Raw genomic sequence first — 21,239 nt, forward strand, 5'->3', positions numbered from 1 at the left:
AAAATGCTTTTTTTTTTTTTTAATGATTATGATGTCAGCAAGCCTGAAATGAACTCTGATATGTCTCATAATCTAACTTGGCTGAGCTTTATTTTAAGCATAAGTTTCATTACATGTATGTTATTTTTCTGAATCTTGCTTTTGTTATTCAATGTTTTGTTTTTTAAAATTATCTAATATTTCTTGTTATATTCAAGCTGTATTATAGAGCATATACATATATGACAGTTTTGTCATCCATTAAACAATATTTTCAAGCATCCACTCTGCTCTTGATGATCATTTTGGTCATTTCAAATTTCATTATTAAAAACAATGCTGCAATGAATATCTTCCTGTATTTGTTCCAGAGTTTCTGTAGTGTACACAATAAAAGAAGAAATATTGAGTTGTATGTGTAAGCACTTCAAAGTTCCTAAATGGTCACAAATTGTTGCATTAATTGGCTGTACCAAATTATGGTATACTCAGTTTTGTAGGTATTCCATTTTCACACCCTAATAAACTCTTGATACTTCATATTTTTAGTGTGTGCCAAACTAGTGGGTGAGGAATGGAAGCTCATTGTTTTAGTTTACATTTTTCTGATTATTAGTGAGTTTCAACTTATTTTTCGGGTTTTTGGCCATTCAGTATTCCTATAGTGTGAGTTTCTACTCACATATTTCTTTTGAATTGTTTATCTTTCCTATCATTCATTTATATATTGTTAACTCTAAATTTAACCAATTTCACATATTCTGTGTAAAAATATTGTATTTGCACATGAAATATTGGCATCCATTCTGCTTTTAAATTATTAGAATATTGCAAATAAAAATTACAAGTATTCACAATGACAGTTGTTTTCCCCTCACTGTTATCCCTGTTATGAATTTGTTTCTATGCTTTCTCTTCTTATATATCCCTAGAAAATATATTTTGAATATCACTGAGTGTAACATATTATTAATTTTGAGACACACTTTGATTTTGTGTACCAATAAAAAATAAAATGACTACAAACTATTAAACTATAATAAGCCAAGAATTGTAAGACATATATCATGTTTAGAGATGTTAAAATGTGATAAACTGAAAAGGAAAGGAAAGCAAATGGAAATAGTAGGATGCTACTGCTTTATATAAAAATATGTGAAAAACTTTGTCTTAAATTAAATGAAGTATGGTACTATTCGTGAATTGATACAATATTTTTAAATTTTTCAATTAAAGTTGACATACAATATTATACAAGTTTCAGGCGTACAACACAGTGATATGCATCCAAATAACTGACAAAGTGATCACCCCAATAAATCCAGCACGTATCTGACACCATATATAGTTATTACAATATTATTGACTATGTTCCTTATGCTATACTTCACATCTGCATGACTCTTTTGTAACTACCAATTTGTACTTCTTAATCTCTTTCCCTTTTTTCACCCATCCCCTTCTTTTTTTTTTTTAAATTTATTGGGGTGACAATTGTTAGTAAATTTACATAGATTACAGGTGTACAATTCTGTATTACATCATCTATAAATCCCATTGCGTGTTCACCACACAGAATCAGTTCTCCTTCCATCACCATATATTTGATCCCCGTTACCCTCATCTCCCACCCCCCAACCCCTTACCCTCTGGTAACCACTAAACTATTGTCTGTGTCTATGAGTTTTTGCTTCTCATTTGTTTGTCTTGTTCTTCTGTTGTTTTTGGTTTATACACCACATATCAGTGAAATCACATGGGTCTCTGCTTTTTCTGTCTGACTTATTTCGCTTAGCATTATAATCTCAAGATCCACCCATGCTGTCACAAATGTTCCTATATCATCTTTTCTTACGGCCGAATAGTATTCCATTGTGTATATATATCACAACTTCTTTATCCATTCATCTATCAAAGGACATTTTGGTTGTTTCCATGTCTTGCCCTCCGTAAACAAAGCTGCAATGAACATTGGAACTCACGTGTCTTTATGTATAAATGTTTTCAGATTTTTTTGGGTAGATACTCAGGCGAGGGATTGCTGGGTCATATGGTAATTCTATTTGTAATTTTTTGAGGAACCTCCACACTGCCTGCCATAACGGCTGCACCAGTCTGCATTCCCACCAACAGTGTATGAGGGTTCCTTTTTCTCCACAGCCTCTCCAACACTTGTTACTATTGGGTGAGGTGATATCTCATTGTGGTTTTTACTTGTATTTCTCTGATGATTAGTGATGTTGCACATATTTTCGTATGTCTATTTGCCATTTGTATGTCCTCTTTGGAGAAATGTCTCTTCAGGTCACCTGCCCATTTTTCAATTGGGTTGTTTGTTTTTTGGTTGTTGAGTTTCATGAGTTCCTTGTATATTTTGGATATTAGCCTCTTATCGGAGACACTGTTTGCAAAAATCTTCTCCCATTCAGTTTACCTCTTTACCAAATCACTGATTTGATCCTCTGCTTCATCTAATTGACTGTTGATTCCCTCTAATGTATTCTTTATTTCAATTATTGTGTTCTTTATTTCTGGCTGGTTCCTTTTTATATTTTTATCTTTTTTTATGTTTCCTGTTTCTTTGTTGAAGTTTTCACTGATATCATTGAGCATCCTTATAACCAGTATTTTGAACTCTGAATCTGGTAGATTATTTGTCTCAATTTTGTTTAGTTCTTTTTCTAGATATTTGTTCTGTTCTTTTATTTAGGACATGTTTCTTTGTCTCCACATTTTGGATGCCTCACTGTTTGTTTTTTTAATGTATTCAGTAGGGCTGCTTGTAGGCTTTAAAACAAATATTATAACAAGAGACAAAGAAGGACCTAGTAATCCCACTTCTTTGTATTTATCCAAAGAAACCAAAGTGCTACTTCGAAGGGATGTGTGCATCCATATGTTCATTGAAGCGTTGTTTACAATGGCCAAGATCTGGAGGCAGCCTGGGTGTCCATCAATGGATTAAGAATAAAGAGTAGGTGGTGCATATATACAATGGAATATTGCTCGGCCATGGAAGTGAATGGGTTCTTGCCATCTGCTGCAGCATGGATGGACCTGAAGGGTATTGTGGTGAGTGAAGCATGTCAGACAGAAAAAGATAGAGGCAATATGGTTTTGCTTAAATGAGGAATCTAAAGAACAATACAAACAAACAAAACAAATAAAAACAAAGGCTATAACAACAGACAAAGAAGGACCTAGTAATCCCACTTTTGGGTATTTATCCAAAGAAACCCAAAATGTTACTTGAGGGGACATGTGCACCCATTTGTTCATTACAGGATTATCTACAATAGCCAAGATATGGAGGCAACCTGGCTATCCCTGAATGGGTGAATGGATAAAGAAGAGGTGGTACATACATACAATGGGCTATTCCTCAGCGATAAAAAAAGAATGAAATCATGCCATCTGTAACAACATGGATGGACCTAGAGGGTACAGTGCTGAGTATAGTAAGTCAGACATAGAAAGACAAATGTCATATGATTTCAGTTATTATTGGAATCTAAAGAACAATATAAACAAATGAAACAAGAACAAACTCATTGATACAGAGAACATTTTCATTGTTGCCAGATAGAAGGGGTTTGGAGTGGATGAAAACCGGGAAGGGATTAAGAAGTACAAATCAGTTGTTACACAGTAGTCATGGGGATGTAGGTTATAGCATAAGGTATATAGCCAATAATATTGTAATAACTATATATGGTGTCAGATCAGTATTAGATTTATCAGGGTGATAGATGGGAGGTGGGTTGGGGACAGGGTGAAAAAGGTAAAGGGATTAAGAAGTACAAATTGGTAGTTACAAAAATAGTCATGGGGATGTAAAGTAAAGCATAGGGAATATAGTCAATAATACGGTAATAACTATGTATAGTGCCAGGTGGGTCCTAGACTAGTCAGGTGGATCACTTCTTTTTTTTTTTAATTTTTTTTTTTTTTTATTAAATTTATTGGGATGACAATTGTTAGTAAAATTACATAGATTTCAGGTGTACAATTCTGTATTACATCATCTATAAATCCCATTGTATGTTCATCACCCAGAGTCAGTTCTTCCATCACCATATATTCGATCCCCCTTACCCTCACCTCCCCCCCCACCCCCCTTACCCTCTGGCAACCACTAAACTATTGTCTGTGTCTATGAGTTTCTGTTTCTCATTTGTTTGTCTTGTTCTTTTGTTGTTTTTGGTTTATATACCACATATCAGTGAAATCACATGGTTCTCTGATTTTTCTGTCTGACTTGTTTCGCTCAGCATTACTCTCTTAAGATCCATCCATGTTGTCACAAATGTTCCTATATCGTCTTTTCTCACTGCCGAATAGTATTCCATTGTGTATATGTACCACAACTTCTTTATCCATTCATCTATCGAAGGACATTTTGGTTGTTTCCATGTCTTGGCCACCGTAAACAAAGCTGCAATGAACATTGGAGCACACGTGTCTTTATCTCTAAATGTTTTCAGATTTTTTGGGTAGATACCCAGGAGAGGGATTGCTGGGTCATACGGCAATTCTATTCGTAATTCTTTGAGGAACCTCCACACTGCCTTCCATAACGGCTGCACCAGTCTGCATTCCCACCAACAGTGTATGAGGGTTCCTTTTTCTCCACAACCTCTCCAACATTTGTTACTATTTGTCTTGTTGATGATATCCATTCTGACTGGGGTGAGGTGATATCTCATTGTGGTTTTGATTTGCATTTCTCTGATAATTAGTGATGTTGAGCATTTTTTCATATGTTTATTTGCCATTTGTATGTCCTCTTTGGAGAAATGTCTCTTCAAGTCCTCTGCCCATTTTTCAATTGGGTTGTTTGTTTTTTTGTTGTTGACTTGCATGAGTTCCTTGTATATTCTGGATACTAGCCCCTTATCGGAGGCACTGTTAGCAAAAATCTTCTCCCATTCAGTTGGTGGCCTCTTTATTTTGTCAATGGTTTCTTTTGCTGTGCAGAAGCTTTTAAGTTTCATATAGTCCCATTCGTTTATTTTAGCTTTTACTTCCATTGCCTTTGGAGTCAAGTTCATAAAATGCTCTTTGAACCCAAGGTCCATAAGTTTAGTACCTATGATTTCTTCTATGCAGTTTATTGTGTCAGGTCTTATGCTTAAGTCTTTGATCCATTTTGAATTAACTTTGGTACATGGTGACAAATAGCAGTCCAGTTTCATTCTTTTGCACGTGGCTATCCAATTCTCCCAGCACCATTTATTGAAGAGGCTGTCTTTGCTCCATTGTATGTTTTTAGCTTCTTTGTCAAAAATTATCTGTCCATATTTATGTGGTTTTATTTCTGGGTTCTCAATTCTATTCCATTGGTCTATGTGTCTGTTTTTCTGCCAATACCATGCTGTTTTGATTATTGTAGCCCTGTAGTACAAGCCAAAGTCAGGAAGTGTGATACCTCCATTATAGTTCTTTTTTCTTAAGATTGCTTTGGCTATTCAGGGTCTTTTGTGGTTCCAAACAAATCTGATGATTTTTTGTTCTATTTCTTTAAAATATGCCATTGGGATTTTGATTGGGATTGCATTGAATCTGTATATTGCTTTGGGTAATATGGCCATTTTAACTATGTTGATTCTTCCAATCCATGAGCACGGGATGTCTTTCCATTTCTTTGTGTCTTCTTCAATTTCTTTCAAAAATGTCTTATAGTTTTCAGCATATAGGTCTTTCACATCCTTGGTTAAGTTTATTCCTAGGTATTTTATTCTTTTTGCTGCAATTGCAAAAGGAATTGTTTTTTGTATTTCTTTTTCTGAGATTTCATTGTTAGTATATAGGAAGGCAATGGACTTTTGTACATTGATTTTGTAGCCAGCAACTTTACTGTATTTGTTGATTGTTTCTAATAGCTTTTTGGTGGAGTCTTTAGGGTTTTCTATATATAGCATCATGTCATCTGCAAAGAGTGATAATTTAACTTCTTCATTCCCAATTTGGATGCCTTTTATTTCTTTCTCTTGCCTGATTGCTCTGGCAAGGACTTCCAACACTATGTTGAAAAGCAGAGGTGATAGGGGACATCCCTGTCGTGTTCCTCAATGTAGAGCAAAGGGCTTCATCTTTTCTCCATTAATTATGAGATTAGCAGAGGGCTTCTCATATATGGCCTTTATTATGTTAAGGTATTTTCCTTCTATACCCATTTTATTAAGTGTTTTAATCATAAATGGATGTTGTATCTTGTCAAATGCTTTTTCTGCATCAATTGATATAATCATATGATTTTTGTCCTTTATTTTGTTTATGTGATGTATCACATTGATGGATTTGCGGATGTTGAACCATCCTTGTGCCCCGGGGATGAACCCCACTTGGTCGTGATGAATAATCTTTTTAATGCATTGTTGTATTCGATTTGCTAGAATTTTATTTAGGATTTTTGCATCTGTATTCATTAGAGATATTGGTCTGTAGTTTTCTTTTTTTGTGCTGTCCTTACCAGGTTTTGGTATCAGGGTAATGTTGGCCTCATAAAATGAGTTAGGGAGTACTGTCTCTTCTTCAATTTTTTGGAAGAGTTTGTGCAGAATTGGTATTAGATCCTCTTTGAAGGTTTGGTAGAATTCACTAGTGAAGCCATCTGGTCCCGGACTTTTGCTTTTGGGAAGGTTTTGGATGACTGATTCAATTTCGTTACTGGTGATCGGTCTGTTTAGATTTTCCAGTTCTTCATGGTTCAGCCTTGGAAGGCTATATGTTAATAAGAACTTGTCCATTTCTTCTAGGTTGTTGAATTTGGTGGCATATAGTCCTTCATAGTATTCTTGGATGATCCTTTGTATTTCTGTGGTGTCCGTGATAACTTCCCCTTTTACGTTTCTGATTTTGTTAATCAGTGTCTTCTCTCTTTTTATCTTAGTAAGTCTAGCCAAGGGTTTGTCAATTTTGTTAATCTTTTCAAAGAACCAGCTCTTTGTCACATTAATTTTTTCTATTGTCTTTTTGTTCTCTATTTCATTTATTTCTGCTTTAATTTTTATTATTTCCTTTCTTCTGCTGACCTTGGGTTTTACTTGATCTTCTTTTTCTAGTTCTTTAAGGTGTAACATGAGGTTATTTATTTGGGAGTTTTCTTGTTTCTTGAGATAGGCCTGTAATGAGATAAATTTCCCTCTTAAAACTGCTTTCGCTGCATCCCAGAAATTTTGGTAGGATGTATTTTCATTGTCATTTGTTTCTATGTATCTTTTGATCTCTCCTCTAATTTCTTCTTTGACCCAGTCCTTCTTTAAAAGTATGTTGTTTAATCTCCATGTATTTGTGTTTTTTCCCACTTTCTTTTTACAGTTTATATCCAATTTCAAAGCCTTGTGATCAGAGAATATGCATGGTATGATTTCAATCTTCTTAAATTTGTTGAGACTGATTTTATGTCCCAATATATGGTCTATCCTTGAGAATGTTCCGTGTACACCAGGAAAGAATGTATAGTCTGATGTTTTAAGATGAAGTGCTCTATAAATGTCAATTATGTCCATTTCATCTAACGTGTCATTTAGGGCTACTATTTCGTTATTTATTTTCTGTTTGGATGATCTATCCATAGCTGTCAATGATGTATTTAAGTCCCCTAGTATAATTGTGTTTTGGTCGATTTCTCCCTTTAGTTCTGTTAGTAGTTGCTTGGTGTATTTCGGTGCTCCCTGATTGGGGGCATAAATATTGATGACTGTTGCCACAAATTGTCCCTCTTGATGGTGGTCGAATAGCTTCCTTTAGTATTTCTTGTAGTGCAGGTCGTGTATTAGAAAATTCCCTCAGCTTCTGTATGTCTGGAAAGGTCTTTATTCCTCCTTCATATCTAAAGGATATCTTTGCTGGATATATTATTCTTGGCTCATGATTTCTCTCTTTTAATAGTTTGAATATTTGGTTCCACTCCCTCCTGGCTTGTAGAGTTTCTGCTGAAAAATCTGATGATAATCTAATGGGCTTTCCTTTGTATGTTACCGTCTTCTTTTCCCTGGCTGCCTTGAGGATTCTTTCTTTGTGGTTGATTTTAGACAGCTTCAATACAATGTGCCTTGGAGAAGGCCTGTTGGGATTGAGGTAACTAGGTGTTCTATTTGCTTCTTGGATTCGAGGGTCCAGTTCTGTCCACAAATTTGGGAAGTTCTCGTCGACAATTTGTTTGAATATATTCTCTGTTCCCTTCTCTCTTTCTTCTCCTTCTGGTATGCCCATTATTCTTATATTGCTCTTTCTGATGGAGTCAGAAAGTTCTTGTAGAGTTCTTTCATTTCTTTTAAGTCTCAAGTCTCTTTTTTCTTCTCTCTGTGTCATTTCCAGGTTTCTATCTTCGATGTCACTGACTCTTTCCTCCATCTGGTCAACTCTACTACATAAGCTGGTTATTTCATTCTTAATTTCTTCTATTGAGTTCTTAATCTCCAGAAATTCTATTTGGTTCTTTTTTAAGATTTCAATCTCTCTCGTAAAATGCTCATGCTGTTCTTTGATTGAGTTTCTGAGTTCCCTTAACTGCCTATCTGTGTTTTCTTGTATCTCGTTGAGTTTTTTCAGAACTGCAATCTTGAATTCTCTGTCATTTAAGTCACATATTTCTGTATCTTTAAGTGCCTTCTCTGGAGATTTTTCACTTTCTTTCTGAGTTATCTTGTTGTCTTGGTTATTCATGGCGATTACTGGTTTACTATTTCTCTTCCTAGACATCTACAGGAGTGGCTTCTGCAACAGGCTGATAGAAAGTGGTCTTTCTTTTGTTTGCCAGTACTTGTTGGTAGAGTGTTTTATTATTTCTCCAACTGCAACTTATTTTCCTTCTCCCACACAGTAGTGCTATGTTTTCTCTGCACTATTCCAACTTCTCACACAATGGGGGGATTCCCTGGGAGACGGGCTTCTCCTCTGTTAATAGTTCATCTAAGTCACAGGGCGCAGTGTCCCGGTGGGTATGCGGAGAGCTTTTGATGTTCCAAAGCTCTTCCAGCTCCTGATTCAGAGCCCGTAGGTTTCAGCAGTTCTGTTTACTCCTGCAGGGATCCGCCCAGATAGGTGGGGTCAGAGGCGGGGTGAGTTGTGAGAGGTGGCCCAGAGCAATGGCGGCAACCACCACCACAGCCGGTCCTGCTTCCACAGGTCTCTCCCCTTTGCTGGAACTAGTTGGGCTGTGAAATTGTGTTTGCAGTCCACAGTTCTCAAAACAGCAAATTTTCTGTTGTTTTGATCTGACACTGCTACTGTTTCGCTTTTAGCACCGGGCAGGTGGGGGCGGGGCGAGCTCTGGGAGGGGAGGGAGGGGGCGGCTAGTCTCAGTGCCTAAGGCTCCGTTCTCTGCTCGGCAGTGCGGGCTTAAACCACCGTTTTCAGCCTTTTTCCCTCAGTCTTTTCTCCGAGGTCTCTGCCATGAGCGTTGGGTTCAGCCGTGTTATATGCTGTCCCCTCAGCCCTGTGGAGCCCTGGCGGAGCCCTAGCAGTCCGAGTTCTTCCCTCTCCCGCAGCTGCGGTAGTTCCGGGAAGCAGCGAGCTCGGCGCACTGAGCTAGGTTTGTGTCCTCCGCCCGCGCGTCTCCGTCTGCGCGCACTTCTCCCTTTCCTCCTCCCTCCACTCGCGCGAATCTCCCACCTGTAGGTGATTTCAGTCGGTAGTGGGCCTCTTCGTGTTGCCTGTGTGCTGTGCAGGGAGTCCTTTGTGGAGTTTTTGTTGTTCGATTCGTTGTAAATTCCAGGGGAGCTTTACAGAGGCTCACCTCACGCCGCCATTTTTTCGACGCACACCCACTTCTTAAATTATATAAATGTCTAACCACAATGCTGTAAACCTGAAATTAATATAAAATAACATTGAATGTCAACTGTAATTGAAAATTTAAAAGGGAGTTGGGGAGAAGGTTAAAGGGAATAAGAAGTTCAAATTTAGAGATATAAAATAAATAAGTTGAATGAGGTAATATACAACATAGTAAATATAGTCAGTAATATTGTGATAGTATGTGAGTATTATGTCAGATGGTTTCTGGACTTATGGTGATCATTTCTTTAGGTATATACATGTTGAATGACTGTGGTGTAACTTGAAACTAACATAATATTGTATGCTAGCTATATATTAATTAAAATATATTTTAAAAAAAGAAGTCAATCACAATCAAAATGGCGGTGTGAGGTGAACATCTGTAAAGTTCCCCTAGAATTTACAACTAATCGAACAACAATAACTCCACAAAGGTCTCCCTGCACAGCAGACAAGCAAGATGAAGAGGCCCACTACTGAATTCACCTAAAGGTGGGCAAATCGCGCAAGCCGGGGAGGAGAGAAGGGAGAAGTGAGGAGCTAGAGCCACATGGGCGCAGGGCGCAGACCTAGCTCAGTGCTCTGGGCTCGCTGCATCCCAGAACTACCGAAGCTGCGGGAGAGGGAAGGACTCGACTGCTAGGGCTCCACTTAAGGCCCACAGGGCCGAGAGGGCAGCATATAACACAGCTGAACGCAACGCTCATGGCAGAGACCTTGGAGAAAAAACTCAGGGAATAAGGCAGAAAACAGTGGTTTAAGCCCGCACTGCCGAGCAGAGAACGGAAGCCTTAGGCACTGAGACCAGCCGCACCCTACCTAGCCTCCCAGAGCTCATCCCGCCCCCACCTGCCCGATGCTAGAAGTGGAACAGTAGCAGTGTTAGATCAACAGAACAGAATATTTGCTGTTCTGAGAACTGTGGACTGCAGACATGGATTCGCAGCCCAACTACTTCCGGCAAAGGGGAGGGAACTGGGGAAGCAGGACTGGCTGTGGTGGTGGTCGCTGCAATTACTCTGGGCCACCTCTCACAACTCACCCCGCCCCTGGCCCAACTATCGTGGCAGATCCCTGCAGGAGTAAACAGAACTGCTGAAACATACGGGATCTGAATCTGGTGCAGGAAGAGCTATGGAACATCAAAAGCTCTCCGCATACCCACCGGGACACTGTGCCCTGTGACCCAGGCAAACTATTAACAGAGGAGAAGCACATCTCCCAGGCAATCCCCTTATTGTGTGAGAAGCTGGAATAGTGCAGAGAAAACATAGCACTACCATGTGTGAGAGAAAAAAAGGCTGCAGTGGGAGAGAAAATAAAACATTCTACCAACAAGTACTGGAAAACAAAAGAAAGACCTCTTTCTATCATCCTGTTGCAGAAGCCACTCCTGTAGATGTCTAGGAAGAGAAATAATAAATCAGTAATTGCCATGAATAACCAAGTCAACAAGACAGCTCAGAAAGAAAGTGAAAAGTCTCCAGAAAAGGAACTTAAATATATGGAAAAGTGTGACTTGAATGACAGAGAATTCAAGATTGCAGTTCTGAAAAAACTCAAAGAGATGCAAGAAAACACAGAAAGGCAGTTTAATGAACTGAGAAACACAATCAAAGAACAACATGAGCATTTTACGAAAGAGATTGAAATAAAAAAAAAAACAAATAGAATTTCTGGAGATTAGGAACTCAATAGAAGAAATTAAGAATGAAATAACCAGCTTAGGTAGTGGAGTTGACCAGATGGAGGAAAGAATCAGTGACACCGAAGATACAAACCTGGAAATGACACAGATGGAAGAAGAAAGAGATGTGAGACTTAAAAGAAATGAAAGAACTCTACAAGAACTTTCTGACTCCATCAGAAAGAGAAACATAAGAATAATGGGCATACCAGAAGGAGAAAAAAGACAGAAGGGAACAGAGAATATATTCAAACAAATTGTTGATGAGAACTTCCCAAATTTGTGGACAGAATTGGATCCTAGAATCCAAGAAGCAAAGAGAACACCTAATTACCTCAATCCCAACAGGCCTTCCCCAAGGCACATTGTATTGAAGCTGTCTAAAATCAACGACAAAGAAAGAATTCTCAAGGCAGCCAGGGAAAAGAAGACGGTAACCTACAATGGAAACTCCGTTAGATTATCATCAGATTTTTCAGCAGAAACTCTACAAGCCAGGAGGGAGTGGAACCAAATATTGAAACTATTGAGAGAAATAATGAGCGAAGCATAATATATTCAGCAAAGATATCCTTCAGATATGAAGGAGGAATAAAGACCTTTCCAGACATACAGAAGCTGAGGGAATCTTATAATACACGACCTGCACTACAAGAAATACTAAAGGAGGCTATTCGACCACCATCAACAGGGACAATTTGTGGCAACCAAAACATTAAAAGGGGGAGAGTAAAGGCCTGAACCGGAATATGGGAATGGAGAAAGTAAGCGTGCTGAAGAAAATGGAATACTCTAAATATCAAACTTTCTTTTACATAAACTTAAGGGTAATTACTCAAAAAAAAACCACAAAAAACACACACCAAACAAACAAAAAGAAACACCCAGAACTGAAATGTATACCGTAATAAAAGAAGAAACAGAGGGAAACACCATAGAATACCACCATACAGAAATAATAGACAACAAAAAGGCAAAGGAACAATGGAGACACAGCCTTACCAGAAAACTAAAGACAGAATCAGAGGAAATCCTCACATATCAGTAATCACCCTAAATGTAAATGGACTGAACGCAGCAATAAAAAGGCACAGAGTAGCAGATTGGATAAAAAAAACTAAACCCAACCATATGCTGTCTCCAAGAGACATATCTCAGCTACAAGGACAAGCATAGACTCAAAGTGAAAGGGTGGAAATTGACATTCCAAGCAAATGGTACCCAGAGAAAATCAGGTGTAGCCATAATGATATCAGATGAAACAGACTTCAAGGTGAAAAAGATAAGAAGAGACAAAGATGGACATTTTGTAATGGTAAAGGGGACTTTACAAAAAAAGACATAACAGTCATCAATATTTATGCCCCCAATCAGGGAGCACCGAAATATCCCAAGTAACTGCTAACAGAACTAAAGGGAGAAATTGACCAAAACACAGTTACACTAGGGGACTTATATACATCATTGACAGCTATGGATAGATCATCCAAAAAGAAAATAAATAAGGAAATAGAAGCCTTAAATGACACCTTAGATGAAATGGACACAATTGACATATATAGAGCACTTCATCCTAAACCATCAGACTATATATTCTTTTCTAGTGTAAATGGAACATTCTCAAGGATAGACCATATATTGGGACATAAAATCAGTCTCAGCAAATTTAAGAAGATTGAAATCATACCAAGCATATTCTCTGATCACAAGGCTTTGAAATTGGATATCAACTGCAAAAAAAAGCAGGAAAAAACACAAATACTTGGAGATTAAACAACATATTTTTAAAGAAGGACTGGGTCAAAAAAGAAATTAGAGGAGAGATCAAAAGATACATAGAAACAAATGACAATGAAAATACATCCTACCAAAATGTTTGGGATGCAGCGAAAGCAGTTCTAAGAGGGAAATTTATCTCATTACAGGCCTATCTCAAGAAACAAGAAAAATCCCAAATAAATTACCTCATATTACACCTTAAAGAACTAGAAAAAAGAAGAACAAGTGAAACCCAAGGTTAGCAGAAGAAAAGAAATAAGAAAAGTCAGAGCAGAACTAAATGAAATAGAGAACAAAAAGACAATAGAACAAATTAATGTAACAGATAGCTGTTTCTTTGAAAAGGTTAACAAAATTGACAAAACTTTGGCTACACTCACTAAGATAAAAAGAGAGAAGACACTAATTAACAAAATCAGAAACAAAAAAGGGGAAGTTATCAAGGACACCACAGAAATACAAAGGATCATCCAAGAATACTATGAAGGACTATATCCCACCAAATTCAATAACCTAGAAGAAATGGACAAGTTCTTAGAAACATATAGCCTTCCAAGGCTGAACCATGAGAACTGGAAAATCTAAACAGACCGATCACCAGTAACAAAATTGAATCAGTCATCCAAAATCTTCCCAAAAGCAAAAGTCCGGGACCAGGTGGCTTCACTAGTGAATTCTACCAAATCTTCAAAGAGGATCTATTACCAATCCAGCTGAAACTCTTCAAAAAATTTGAAGAAGAGACAATACTCCCTAAGTCATTTTATGAGGCCAACGTTAACCTGATACCAAAACCTGGTAAGGAAAATGCAAAAAAAGAAAACTACAGACCAATATCTCTGATGAATACAGATGCAAAAATCCTGAACAAAATTCTAGCAAATCGAATACAGCAATGCATTAAAATGATTGTTCATCACGACCAAGTGGGGTTCATCCCCGGGGCACAAGGATGGTTCAACATCCGCAAATCCATCAATGTGATACTTCACATAAAGAAAATAAAGGACAAAAATCTCATGATTATATCAATTGATGCAGAATAATCATGTGACAAGACACAACATTCATTTATGATTAAAACACTTAATAAGATAGGTATTGAAGGAATATACCTTAACATAATAAACGCCATTTATGACAAGCCCTCAGCTAATCTCATAATTAATGGTGAAAACTGAAGCCCTTTGCTCTATGTTCAGGAACACGACAGGGCTGTCCCCTATCACCTCTGCTTTTCTTCACAGTGTTGGAAGTCTTTGCCAGAGCAATCAGGCATGAGAAAGAAATAAAACTCATCCAAATTGGGAATGGTGAAGTTAAATTATCACTCTTTGCAGATGACATGATGCTATATATAGAAAACCCTAAAGACTCCACCAAAAAGCTATTAGAATCAATCAATGAATACAGTAAAATTGCTGGCTACAAAATCAACGTACAAAAGTCCATCGCATTCCTATATACTAACAATGAAATCTCAGAAAAAGAAACACAAAAAACAATTCCTTTTGCACTTGCAGCAAGAAGAAAAAAATAGATGGGATTAAACTTAACCAAGGATGTGAAGGACCTATATGCTGAAAACTATAAGATATTTTGAAAGAAATTGAAGAAGACACAAAGAAATGGAAAGACATTCCATGCTCATGGATTGGAAGAATCAGCATAGTTAAAATGACCATATTTCCCAAAGCAATATACAGATTTAATGCAATCCCCTTCAAAATCCCAATGTCAATTTTTAAAGAAATAGAACGAAAAAATCATCAGATTTGTTTGGAACCACAAAAGACCCTGAATAGCCAAAGCAATCTGAAGAGAAAAGAACAATAATGGAGGTATCACACTTCCTGACTTTGGCTTGTACTACAGGGCTACAATCATCAAAACAGCATGGTATTGGCAGAAAAACAGACACATAGATCAACGGAATAGAATTGAGAACCCAGAAATAAAACCACATAAGTATGGACAGATTGTTTTTCACAAAGAAGCTAAAAACATACAATGGAGGAAAGACAGCCTCTTTAATAAATGGTGCTGGGAGTATTGGAAAGCCACGTGCAAAAGAATGAAACTGGACTGCTATCTGTCACCATGTACCAAAATTAATTCAAAATGTATCTAAGACTTAAGCATAAGACCTGACACAATAAACTGCATAGAAGAAAACATAGGTACTAAGCTTATGGACCTTGGGTTCAAAGAGCACTTTATGAATTTGATTCCAAAGGCAATGGAAGTAAAAGCTAAAATAAACGAATGGGACTATATGAAACTTAAAAGCTTCTGCACAGCAGAAGAAACCATCGACAAAATAAAGAGGCAACCAGCTGAATGGAGATTTTTGCAAACAGTGCCTCCGATAAGGGGCTACTATCCAAAATATACAAGGGTCTCATGTAACTCAACAACAAAAATACAAACAACCCAATTGAAAAATGGGCAGAGGACCTGAAGGGACATTTCTCCAAAGAGGACATACAAATGGCAAATAGACATATGAAAAAATGCTCAACATCACTAATCATCAGAGAAATGCAAATGAAAACCACAGTGAGATATCACCTCACCCCAGTCAGAATGGCTATCATCAGCAAGACAAATAGTTACAAGTGTTGGAGAGGCTGGGGAGAAAAAGGAACCCTCATACACTGTTGATGGTAATGCAGACTGGTGCAGCCGTTATGGAAGGCAGTGTGGAGGTTCCTCAAAAAATTACGAATAGAATTACCATATGACCCAGCAATCCCTCTCCAAAATTTGAAAACATTTATACCTGAAGACACGTGTGCTCCAGTATTCATTGCAGCATTGTTTACGGTGGCCAATACATGGAAACAACCAAAATGTTCTTCAATAGATGAATGGATAAAGAAGTTGTGGTATATATACACAATGGAATTCTATTTGTGGTAAGAAAAGATGATATAGGAACATTTGTGACAACATGGATGGATCTTGAGAGTGTAATGCCCTGCGAAATATGTCAGACAGAAAAAGCAGAGAACCATGTGATTTCACTGATATGTGGTATATAAACCAAAAACAACAGAAGAACAAGACAAACAAATGAGAAACAGAAACTTATAGACACAGAGAATAGTTTAGTGGTTACCATAGGGTAGGGGGGGTAGGGGGTGGGAGATGAGGGTAAGGGGGATCAAATATATGGTGATGGAAGGAGAACTGACTCTGGGTGGTGAGCACACAATGGGATTTATAGATGATGTAATACAGAATTGTACACCTGAAATCTATGTAATTTTACTAACAATTGTCACCCCAATAAATTTAAAAAGTAAATTAAAAAAAAAAAGTAAGAAAGAGAGATGGTATATTGCAGTCAGAAACCACATACCTCTTTCTTAGGATCAAAACCCAGCTCTTTTGCTTATTAGCTATGTGACCATGAGCAACTTACTTAAGTTAGGTCTCTCTGGTCTTATGATCCTTATCTATGGAATGGGGATACCTGCCTACCCCATAAGATTCAGGTAATGATTGCATAAGACAATTCATAAACATTGTTTACCACAATGTGTGGTGCAGAGTACACAGTCAATGAAAGGCAGCTGTTATCTTTTTGTTTTTGTTCCCTTCCCTCTCCCTCTTAATGCAGCCATAGAACCAGTTGTTAAATATACAAAGCCTAAGAACCATGAAGTGACATACTTTGGATCAGAATAGAAACTAATTTTGAAAGTTTCCAGCAATTATTTTGTTTATTTTTGTTCCTTTTACCTTTAGAATTCTGTAACATCATCTTGAAAATTCCAGTCTACGATGTGTGATAAAAAAAATACAGTCAATGTTTAAATAAAAAATATTACAGTAATTAATTCCCCTTAAAATACTCCCCCTCACTCTGAACACACTTATCCCATTATTCTTGCCACTTTCAGGAGCAGTTCTGGAAGTCCTCTTTTGTGAGTGTCTTTAGTTGCGTTGTTGTGGCTGCCTTAATGTCCTGAATCATTTTGACTTTGGGGAAGAGCCAGAAGTCGCATGGTGCCAGATCCAGTGAATAAGATGGATGAGGACACACTGTAATGTTTTTATTTGACAGAAATTGCTATATACCAGAAGCCATGTGTGACACGGAACGTTGGCATGATGGAGGATGATTAACACACTTTAAAACTCACCTTCTCTCAACCGTAGCTCACACCTGACTCACTGCACCGAACAAGTTGAAACTTGTCACAGACTGTTACTAAGATTCAACACACCACTTCCTATATTGAAGATCCCTGCCTTTCTGTTGGATGGCACTCGGCAGCAGCATTCACCATATTTTGTGATCACAACCGAAAGTCACCTTGCCACACATCACTTCTGGTATGGCAATTTTTGTCAAATAAAAAATTACAGTGTGTCCTTACCCACCTTAATGACCAGATCTAGCACTGTGTGACTTCTGGCACTTCCCCAAAGTCAAATTGATCATGAAAGAAAAATGTTTTGAATTGATTCAGGACGTCGAGGCAGGCATGACAACACAACTAAAGTCACTCACAAAAGAGGACTTCCAGAACTGCTTCAGAAAGTAGCAAGAAGGATAGGATAAGTGTATTTGAAGCAAGGGGGCATATTTTGAGGGAGATTCATGGCAATGTTGTTTATTGTAATAAATTTTTAAAATTTAAACATCAACCATATTTTTGAGCACCCTATATATATATATGTATACATATGTATACACATACACATACATACATACAGAGGGTGCAGAAAAGTAAACGTATTTAAAGAAATAAAACTGTATTAAAATTGTGATACGCAATATATATCTGTAAAAAAAGGTGCATACAAGTCATGTTTGACCTCTGCAATTACAAGAGGTGCTCAAAGTGGTTACCGTCTGCATCCAGACACTTCTGGTTACAGCGAACTACACTCGAGGAACGTTGACCAAGTGTCCACTTGTATACACTTTTTTTGGCATGCTGATATATATAGTACACACACACACACACACACACACACACACACACACACACACACACACAAGGTCTGGCAATTAAGTTAGAAAACTTACCACTGTGCGCTTACATTGGCAGCACTGTACAAACAGCTCGGTAAGGTTTTATAACCTTGGTATATCAGTGTCTCACAGCTGTGTTCCTGTCGATGTGTGGCAGTGTCTTGCTGAGTGGCATTCATTAATGTTGTTGCGTGTTTTTGTCTGCAGTCGTGAGAATGTCTGAGCTTGAATTAGATCAACGAACAAACATTAAATTTCTTGTTAAACTTGGCAAGAGTAGAAGTAAAATCGGGGACTTGTTAGTCCAAGTTTATGGTGATAATACCATGAAGAAAACAGCAGTGTACAAATGGATTAACAATTTTTCTGAGGGGAGAGAATGTGTCCCTGATGAAGAGAGGTCAGGGTAACCAGTAATGAGCAGAAATGATGAAAATATTGGAAAAATTCAGAGAATTGTTAGTCAAAATAGTTGGCTGACTGTGAGAAGCATAACAGACCAAGTAACTATCAATAGAGAAATAGTTAGAAAAATCTTTATTTAATTCATTTATTTTTAAAAAATTTATTGGGGTGACAATTGTTAGTAAAATTACATAGATTTCAGGTGTACAATTCTGTATTACATCATCTATAAATCCCATTGTGTGTTCACCACCCAGAGTCAGTTCTCCTTCCATCACCATATATTTGATCCCCCTAACACTTATCTCCCACCCCCCACCTCCCCTACTTTCTGGTAACCACTAAACTATTGTCTCTGTCTATGAGTTTTTCATTCTCATTTGTTTGTCTTGTTCTTTTGTTGTTTTTGGTTTACATACCACATATTAGTGAAATCACATGGTTCTCTGCTTTTTCTGTCTGACTTATTTCGCTTAGCATTATACTCTCAAGATCCATCCATGTTGTCACAAATGGTCCTATTTCATCTTTTCTTACCGCCGAATACTATTCCATTTTCTATATATACCACAACTTCTTTATCAGTCATCTATCAAAGGACATTTTGGTTGTTTCCATGTCTTGGCCACCGTAAACAAAGCTGCAATGAACATTGGAGCACACGTGTCTTTATGGATAAATGTTTTCAGATATTTGGGTAGATACCCAGGAGAGGGATTGTTGGGTCATATGGTAATGCTATTTGTAATTATTTGAGGAACATCCACACTGCCTTCCATAGCGGCTGCGCCAGTCTGCATTCCCACCAACAGTGTATGAGGGTTTCTTTTTCTCCACAGCGGCTCCAACACTTGCTACTATCTGTCTTGTTGATGGTAGCCATTCTGACTGGGGTGAGGTGATATCTCATTGCGGTTTTTATTTGCATTTCTCTGATGATTAGTGATGTTGAGCATTTTTTCATATGTCTATTTGCCATTTGTATGTCCTCTTTGGAGAAATGTCTCTTCAGGTCTTCTGTGCATTTTTCAATTGGGTTGTTTGTTTTTTTATTGTGGAATTGCATGAGTTCCTTTTATACTTTGGATATTAGCCCTTTATCAGAGGCACTGTTGGCAAAAATCTTCTCCCATTCAGTTGGTTGCCTCTTTATTTTGTCAATGGTTTCTTTTGCTGTGCTGAAGCTTTTAAGTTTCACATAGTCTCATTCATTTATTTTAGCTTTCTCTTCCCTTGCCTTTGTAGTCAAATTAATAAAATGCTCTTTGAACCCAAGGTCCTTGAGTACACTCCCTATGTTTTATTCTATGCAGTTTATTGATTCAGGTCTTGTGCTTAAGTCTTTGATACATTTTGAATTAATTTTGGTACATGGTAACAGATAGCAGTCCAGTTTTGTTCTTTTGCAAGTGGCTATCCAATTCTGTCAGCACCATTTAGTGAAGAGGCTGTCTTTTCTCCAATGAATGTTTTTTGCTTCTTTGTCAAAAATTATCTGTCCATATTTATGTGGTTTTATTTCTGGGTTCTCAATTCTATTCCATTGGTCCTTGTGTCTGTTTTTTTGCCAATACCATGCTGTTTTGATTATTGTAGCCCTGTAGTACAAGCTAAAGTATGGGAGTGTGATACCTCCAGTATTATTCTTTTTTCTTCAGATTGCTTTGGCTATTCAGGGTCTTTTGTGGTTCCAAACAAATCTGATGATTTTTGTTCTACTTCTATGAAAATTGCCATTGGGATTTTGATGGGGATTGCATTAAATCTGTATATTGCTTTGGGCTATATGGCCATTTTAACTATGTTGATTCTTCCAGTGCATGAACACAGAACATCTTTCCATTTCTTTGTGTCTTCTTCAATTCCTTTTAAAAATGTCTTGTAGATATACATCTAAGTATTGCTTTGTCTTGTGCACCTGAAACTAATAAAATGGAAAAAAAATGTCTTGTAGTTTTCAGCATATAGGTCTTTCACATCCTTGGTTATTAAGTTCATTCCTAGGTATTTTATTCTTTTTGCTGCAATTACGAAAGGAATTTCTTTTTTAATTTCTTTTTCTGAGATTTTATTGTTAGTATATAGGAATGCAATGGCCTTTTGTACATTGATTTTGTAGCCGGCAAATTTACTGTATTCGTTGATTGTTTCTAGTAGCTTTTTGGTGGAGTCTTTAGGGTTTTCTATATATAGCATCATGTCATCTGCAAAGAGTGACAGTTTAACTTCTTCATTCCCAATTTGGATGCCTTTTATTTCTTTCTCTTGCCTGATTGCTCTGCCAAGGACTTCCAACACTCTGTTGAAAAGCAGAGGTGATAGGGGACAGTCCTGTCGTGTTCCTGAACGTAAAGCAAAGGGCTTCAGTTTTTCACCATTAATTATGAGATGATCTGCGGGTTTGTCATATATGGCCTTTATTATGTTAAGGTATTTTCCCTCTATACCTATTTTATTAGGTGTTTTAATCATAAATGGATGCTGCATCTTGTCAAATGCTTTTTCTGCATCAATTGATATAATCATATGATTTTTGTCCTTTATTTTGTTTATGTGATGTATCACATGGATGGATTTGCGGATGTTGAACCGTGTTCCAGGGATGAACCCCAT

The sequence above is a fragment of the Rhinolophus sinicus genome, chromosome 18 (assembly GCF_057876585.1).
Source record: "Rhinolophus sinicus isolate RSI-liver-muscle chromosome 18, RSI-T2T, whole genome shotgun sequence".
Classification (NCBI taxonomy): Eukaryota; Metazoa; Chordata; class Mammalia; order Chiroptera; family Rhinolophidae; genus Rhinolophus; species Rhinolophus sinicus.